At 31.8% G+C, this 8,449-nt stretch overlaps 1 long non-coding RNA gene across 1 annotated transcript; it reads right to left on the bottom strand.

Annotated features, from left to right (window-relative positions):
- Positions 1-1,309: 1,309 nt before the first annotated feature.
- On the bottom strand, positions 1,310-5,334 carry LOC104885356 (uncharacterized). The gene is made up of 4 exons (XR_008967396.1): positions 5,108-5,334; positions 4,579-4,653; positions 2,732-2,879; positions 1,310-1,534 (listed from the first exon to the last, which is right to left on the bottom strand). It is a non-coding gene; the product is annotated as an uncharacterized LOC104885356 (long non-coding RNA).
- Between the last annotated feature and the right edge of the window lie 3,115 nt (positions 5,335-8,449).

Genomic DNA, 8,449 nt, shown 5'->3' with positions numbered 1-8,449 from the left:
TTTCCTTGGCAGTCGCTAATTAGCGACCGTTTTTGCAGTCGCTATTCTTTGAAACGGTTGGTAAATGATTGGTCCGCATTTGCACTTCTTTTTTTTTGCTTTTGGTTAACAAGTATTAAATCTAATAGCTTTTTGCTTTTAATTAATTGATATTAAATGTAATAAGATATAAAATGATGCTAATACCATACTTCTTTTATTAAGGCAAACAAATTAATCAATTCAATTATTATTGATAATAAATGTAGATACAAGTGGAAAAAAAATCTAGAACTAAATTCTAGTATACTTGGAACAAAATCTAATACAAATCTCATATAATTACAATCTACACTTTAAACTCCACAAAAAAAAAAATCTGGAACCAAAACGACTTCAAATCTGGTATCTGGATCGAAACCAACTTCAAATCTGGAACTCAAACGCAAATCTCGGAACTCTGCAAAAATCAACAAAAACAAAGAAATTAATGCAATTAACCAGAAAAAACAATTATTAACAAGAATTAAATGAATAACAAGATCTAGGCAGTCGCTAATTAGCGACCGTTTCCTTGGCAGTCGCTAATTAGCGACCGTTTTTGCAGTCGCTATTCTTTGAAACGGTTGGTAAATGATTGGTCCGCATTTGCACTTTTTTTTTTTTTGCTTTTGGTTAACAAGTATTAAATCTAATAGCTTTTTGCTTTTAATTAATTGATATTAAATGTAATAAGATATAAAATGATGCTAATACCATACTTCTTTTATTAAGGCAAACAAATTAATCAATTCAATTATTATTGATAATAAATGTAGATACAAGTGGAAAAAAATCTAGAACTAAATTCTAGTATACTTGGAACAAAATCTAATACAAATCTCATATAATTACAATCTACACTTTAAACTCCACAAAAAAAAAATCTGGAACCAAAACGACTTCAAATCTGGTATCTGGATCGAAACCAACTTCAAATCTGGAACTCAAACGCAAATCTCGGAACTCTGCAAAAATCAACAAAAACAAAGAAATTAATGCAATTAACCAGAAAAAACAATTATTAACAAGAATTAAATGAATAACAAGATCTAGGCAGTCGCTAATTAGCGACCGTTTCCTTGGCAGTCGCTAATTAGCGACCGTTTTTGCAGTCGCTATTCTTTGAAACGGTTGGTAAATGATTGGTCCGCATTTGCACTTTTTTTTTTTTTGCTTTTGGTTAACAAGTATTAAATCTAATAGCTTTTTGCTTTTAATTAATTGATATTAAATGTAATAAGATATAAAATGATGCTAATACCATACTTCTTTTATTAAGGCAAACAAATTAATCAATTCAATTATTATTGATAATAAATGTAGATACAAGTGGAAAAAAAATCTAGAACTAAATTCTAGTATACTTGGAACAAAATCTAATACAAATCTCATATAATTACAATCTACACTTTAAACTCCACAAAAAAAAAATCTGGAACCAAAACGACTTCAAATCTGGTATCTGGATCGAAACCAACTTCAAATCTGGAACTCAAACGCAAATCTCGGAACTCTGCAAAAATCAACAAAAACAAAGAAATTAATGCAATTAACCAGAAAAAACAATTATTAACAAGAATTAAATGAATAACAAGATCTAGGCAGTCGCTAATTAGCGACCGTTTCCTTGGCAGTCGCTAATTAGCGACCGTTTTGCAGTCGCTATTCTTTGAAACGGTTGGTAAATTGGTCCGCATTTGCACTTTTTTTTTTTTGCTTTTGGTTAACAAGTATTAAATCTAATAGCTTTTGCTTTTAATTAATTGATATTAAATGTAATAAGATATAAAATGATGCTAATACCATACTTCTTTTATTAAGGCAAACAAATTAATCAATTCAATTATTATTGATAATAAATGTAGATACAAGTGGAAAAAAAATCTAGAACTAAATTCTAGTATACTTGGAACAAAATCTAATACAAATCTCATATAATTACAATCTACACTTTAAACTCCACAAAAAAAAAATCTGGAACCAAAACGACTTCAAATCTGGTATCTGGATCGAAACCAACTTCAAATCTGGAACTCAAACGCAAATCTCGAACTCTGCAAAAATCAACAAAAACAAAGAAATTAATGCAATTAACCAGAAAAAACAATTATTAACAAGAATTAAATGAATAACAAGATCTTGACTTTCTGTCTACATATAACTCGTAAGTTTCCTTTTTTTTTTTACAGCTCCATAGTACTGTTGGCTTTTTTTCGACACTAGTCACCTTCATCACCATAACTACATGCATGGAGCCTTTAAGAAACAGTCTTTGGTATACATACATTTTTACTAAGATACAACCAGGCTGCTATCATCTACATTGTTTAAAAAATTCAGGGTTCTTAAGAAATTGCAAAAACACAGGTTATAATCACTGTGACATAAACTGATTGCCTTCCTTTCTGTTTTAGTTCGTCCCATTCAATAATCCTCTACTAGTAGATAAGTACTTACTCCGTTTTTGAATACTCGCAACGTTGAAATATGCACAAGGACCAAGCACAGGAGAATGATATAGAGAGCTTAAAATAAACATATGCTAGAAAAGAGAAAGAAAGAATATAATGCAAAAATATAGACATTGCAAATAATAGAAACTTCCATAAATGGAAAATGTTAGGAAGTAAATATTAAACCAATCAACTTTCTCTATTTCCTTTATTCTAAAGATCCTCCTAAGAAGATTAAATGCATTAATTATACTTACCATTTACAAAACCTGCTACCTAATATTGTGATGACTTCATTTCGAATTTCTCAATCAAAACAACGTAGCTTCAGGAAGTCACCTTCTGATAAATAATGGTCATTATGCCAGCTCGAAGCTTTATGTATACTGTGTATCAAGAACTGACCTGCAAGGTTGAACAAAGCATCACAAACAATATTGGGAGGACAGAAAAGAATCTGGCAGATGAAGCATTTTAGAGAAAGGATAAAAGCCTGCTGGTTATTTAGAACTAGTTTAGCTGATTGGCTTTTTGCTGCTTACTTTAAGTCATCCAGTAACATGGCAATATTCCTACTTTTTTCTTCAAAACCTTTTTTTTCAGGGAACTGTATTGCATGCACTCATCAGCATACAAACCCTTAATTTGGTTTTAAAATGATCATTCACAATCATGCAGTGCTCTTTCAAATCTCAATCCATACTAGTTATCTGAATCCTCTTCCACAAATATTGACTGTTGGCAGCAATGATAACAAACAAGACCATTTCCCACTTTGTTCATCCACTTTCCTCTTCAATATTTGCTTGACATCACACTTTAAGGTAAATTAGTTAGGAAAATATTATTTCTCTCACTGTTATATGATGCACATTAGGTTACCCATAAAATACATCTTTACTTAGACCTAAAGCAATCTACAAAATGCAGTCACAACTCACATGACTTCTGCTTCATTATTTGGAAGATGTAGATCAGGAATCTGTTCGAATTTTAGTAGCTTTCAAGTTGACCAAAGACACTACTTGATTTGGGTACCTGACTTAAAAGTTTTAGACAGAGTATAAAAAGGGATACACAACCAAAATAATACCAAATCAAGCAGTGTATACCAAAGCAGAGATGGAAAATTCTATTTAGAGAAGTCTGAAAAAAAACTTTCCTGCTTGATTTGGGTACGTGACTTAAAAGTTTTAGACAGTTACTTATGAGCCTACATGTCGGGGGTGTTTCTACTTGTAAATGGCAGCTTGCCTACTAGATACAAGTCCCTACCTATTTAAATCACTGAGTCAAGTCACCCATAAGCAAGAAGGTCAAGAAGAAATACAGTCTACTCATACAGAACTCAAGCATAATTAAACCATCTCAAAAGTGACAGAAGTAATAACAACCTGCACAAGCCTTGCACATCACAAGGAATGAATTCTTATGTGAGAAAACTAACACATCAAAATAAGTAGTCATGTAACAAGGAAATATGATAGGAGCTCTAACTAATTATCTTAGCTGTCTGCGCAATAGAAGTTACCGCAAATGTCCAGTACCAATGCTCGTATCCAATGAAGATACTTAAGCCTATCTAAGCTAGCAGGGGAGGTTTGACATTCAACACAACTAAAACCACAACTTTTAATATTCTTCCCTCAATTTGTACTAATTCGCTGCATTAAAGTTCTTCCCCTCTTTTGCTTTATATCTTAATTTCCCTTTTTACTCTACCATGCCACACTTATTGGACCCATTTAAGTTCACACTCGCTCACAACTACATCATCTTCCCCGTCTCAAAAACAGTAAAGAACGGGAAGGAGCAGCAAAAAAATTCAACTCCAAAAACAAATGCATTAAAACAGCAATACCAACAGTAAAGATTATTGCTTTCCCATTTCAAGACTTGGTGAACCCTTTTATAAAACATTAGATTAAACCATATTAGCAGCTCCAATAGCACATTGGTTAAAACTTGACATAAGAGATTAAAACTTATTGGAGTTAGAAGATTTGAGTAGAATTTGAATCATTCTTTGTTATTATATTGATGCACAGAACATCAAAGCTCAGAAATTGAAAGCAAAAAAAAATCAAAAGTAGTCATCTTTTACCTTGTTCGAATCAACTTGAAGCAGGTATAATTCTTGATCAGTGTTTCTGAAAAATCTTTGTAAAGTTAGTTGTGCCTGAAAATAAGAAGTCGGATTAATTTTCAGCTAAGAAACTAAAAATGCTAATTATTCCAATTGATAACAAAAAGTCATTACTTTGAAATAAAATAAAAAACAAAATCCTAAGCAACCCAACTAAACGAAATAAATACATACCCAAAATCAACACAAAATCATATATAATCCCCAAAAAACCCCAAATCTGATAGAAGAAGAAAAAACCTCGAAATAATTAGGACAAAAATCCGACGAAAAAAATCAAGAAAAAATCAGATCTGAAACAAAAATCGAAAAAGAGAGGATTAATAAAAATCGAGAAAACGAAAAAAACATATGAAAAAAGGATTCGAAAATAAAAATCGAAAAAAAGAGAGGATAAATATGGGGTTTTGAAGGAGAATTGAGAAATTAACAAAAAAAAACTAGATCTGAAACAACCCACAAAAAAAAACCCAAAAAAATCACTAACCCTAAAACGAAAACCTGCGATGATGATTGGCTCAGAAATCGATCGAACCTCCCTTGAAATCAGAGCAAGTGTGGTAGCGGGCAGAATACCGTCGACGGTGAGAGAGAAACAAATAGAAAGGAAGAAGAAAATAAGAGCGAGAAAGAAGATGAAGAAGACGACGGTTGTGATGTGAGGTGAGAGAATAAGGTGGGTTCTGATGTGAGGTGAGAGAATAAGGTGGGTCGTATTTTTTTTCTTATGACCATTGAATACCGTCCGTCATGTTAGACGGTAAACTTGTAAAACGGAAGCTAATTAGCGTCCGCTTCAAAGACGGACGCTAATTTCAGAAAAGCGGATGCTAATTAGTGTCCGCCTAAAGACGGACGCTAATTTTACAAAAACGGACGCTAATTAGCGTCCGATGGAGTCAGACGGTAAATTCAGACGCTAAAAGCACGGATTCTTGTTGTGTCACTCAAACCCTTTAACCCCAAACACAAATACAGACGCTTGATAATTTGGTTTAACTCTAGTATATATAAACTGAATAACTATAAAGGAACATGGCACTCGTAGGAACTTGAAACTCAGAGGAACTGACTCAAACAAGGAATAGATTATATATTTCTTTTGTAACGCTATTCCTTAAGCCAAACTTATGGAATGACATAAGTCTAGCACTATGGAAAGAACTAGTCAGACCATTTGAAACTCAATTGAACTTGTATATTTATAGCAGTCTTTTAGAATGAAGGTGGGATTAATCATGTGTTAGTGATTAAACCATTATCCCATGATGTTCCTTACACGGAGGAACACGTTCCTTAAACATCCCATGATCTCCATGATCACTGTTAAACGTGGGAGAGAATAAATTACTGCTCCTTAATTTTGCAACCACTTTAACCATTAATTTGAAAATATGATTTAATTAAAAACATATTAATTATTAAATCTGAAATTAAATCATTTTAATAAAAAATTTATCTTTAAATTTCTTCCGTAAAAATCAAATAATATTTTTATTATCTTTTGAAAAATAAAATCTTTTCCTTAAAAAGATTTCCATAAAATCATATTTTTTCCTTAAATAAAACGGTTACCTAGTTACTAGGCATAATTTACTCAACTGACATAACTGTACCGTTGTAATGCTCCATCCTAAGTCTAGTTCCTTTTACTAGATTAATAGACTACCACGTCTGTTCCTTGGAGAAGAACAGACAGACAAGTTCTTTAACAATACTCATTATACGTATTATAAATCTAGGCTTTTTATTTTCCAAAAACTGAAAAGATAAAATTAGATTAATTAAAATCAGATTCCTAAAGAAACCGATTTTTAAACCTATTTTATTTAAAACTTATCGTTTATTTTAAAACTAAAACTTATCTTAAAACAACTAATGCACATTATTTATAAATATTTAACCACGTAGAGATTTATTAAGAAATAAACTCTAAATAAATTCTTATAGATTAAGATAATAATATGCATCATTTATTGACTCTTAAATACTTTTGACTCTAAGTTCCACGAGTTCCTTTGACCTTACGAGTTCCTTTAGACCTTGTTCCATTACCTTTCACGTTTCCACATACTTACATGAATCCTAGAAAATAAACTCATATTTTCTGCCTTCATGCTCCATGCTGCTCCAACTCAAGAACCGCATGTTTATAGCTCCACCTTTGGAACTTCGGTGTGCTAGTTCCTTTAAGAAACTTCGCACTCATAGTTCCTGCTCAGGAACCTCTTGTTTCAACTCTGAAACGTTATATTGCTGCTCCCACTCAGGAACTGCTCCAGAACTTCATATTCAATGTTCCTCATAGGATGTACCTAGGAATCGCTCTATTTGTGTTCCTTATAGGAACTTCACTTATGGGAAGACCTTCATGATGTGATATATTCAACCTTTGATGACTTGTTTCATGTTAATGTAATATGCACATCTCAAACATACATGTTAGTAAGATAATCATCATTTGTTTACAATCATCAAAACACTACATGACTCAACAGCCATGTTAAATGGATTAAAAGGAAGCTGAAAATGTAGTCGATGAAGGAAAACTAAAGGGAGGGACTAGGGAGTTGGCTCATGAAATAATAGGTTAATCAAGGTTAGGCTAAAAGTTAGATTTAAGATAAATTTAATATTTATTTTATCATTGATGTCACATTTTTACAATAATCATTAATTAAGAGCTATTGTTGAAAGTGAAAAAAAAATGATTTACTATTGAAAGAAGTCAAAGTTGGAGGTCACTAGTGGGATTTCCAAATAAGTAGGCAATATATATTGAGATAGAGTAAACTTATTCTATCATAAAACCTCCTTTGTTCAAATATAAGATGTTGTGCATTAGTATATTATATGTATCACATACAAAATGACATGGCTTGCATTAATAATTCCATATTTTCTAACTTGGTACAAGAAAATTGGTAATCAAGACCAAGAGCATGCATCATGATTCATAAGTCAAAAGGTTTAATTTTTTTTTTTTTTGGGGTGAAAGAGAGGGGGTAGCCCCTAAAGAAAACAACAAAAAATAGTCTAACTTGATCAATATAATTTCATATTTCCTTCGTGCAATGACCATATTGGTCTTACCTTTTCATATATGGACAATACTCATGATTGACATTTTGGTATACAGTGGTACATATATTACTGATTTTTGATATGTATTCATATATACAGTTGTATGATCTTAGATCAATCATTCCATTCCAGCAAACTAGCCATTACCACTATCAAAAAGCTACAACTTATAAGAAAAATATAATAATGAATAAACTTATATGTGCTCCATGAAAAAAAGATGCTTATAAAATCTTTGTGAAATAGATATTGTTTTGCTTATTTATCCTTGACATATAATTAGCCAATTAGGTAGTAGATTCGCAAGATATGCGACATGCATCTAACTAAAACATATGTAGATTTTGTCTGCCATGCGCCAGCTCAGTTGATCCTGTACCAATGAATTGAAAGAGATTAGCAAATGCTAGGCTGGTCAAGCCTAGACGTGCAAACAAACCGCCAATCAGTGGCTCTTAATTCCTAAGTTCATCAATCACCGATTATCATCGTCCATTATCATTTGCGGTTAGTCTTGGACGAAAGAGACAAAAATATATGCATTATTATTACAGCAATTTCGGATTTCATGCCCTAGTATATATTTTCTTGACTTTGATGGCCCTATAATTATAGTTTTGACTATGATCAATTTTTGGTTTGTGAATGATTCTTGCAGTATTCAATTTTTTTAAAATTTTGTGGTGGAGGTTGTGCAGACAGTTTATAATCAAATTTTAATTTAATATGATGTATAATCTGATGA

This window comes from Beta vulgaris, chromosome 8, assembly GCF_026745355.1.
Source record: "Beta vulgaris subsp. vulgaris cultivar EL10 chromosome 8, EL10.2, whole genome shotgun sequence".
NCBI classification, from domain to species: domain Eukaryota; kingdom Viridiplantae; phylum Streptophyta; class Magnoliopsida; order Caryophyllales; family Amaranthaceae; genus Beta; species Beta vulgaris.
Note: the sequence above shows the minus strand (reverse complement) of the source record. Positions and strands in the feature narration are given on the sequence as shown.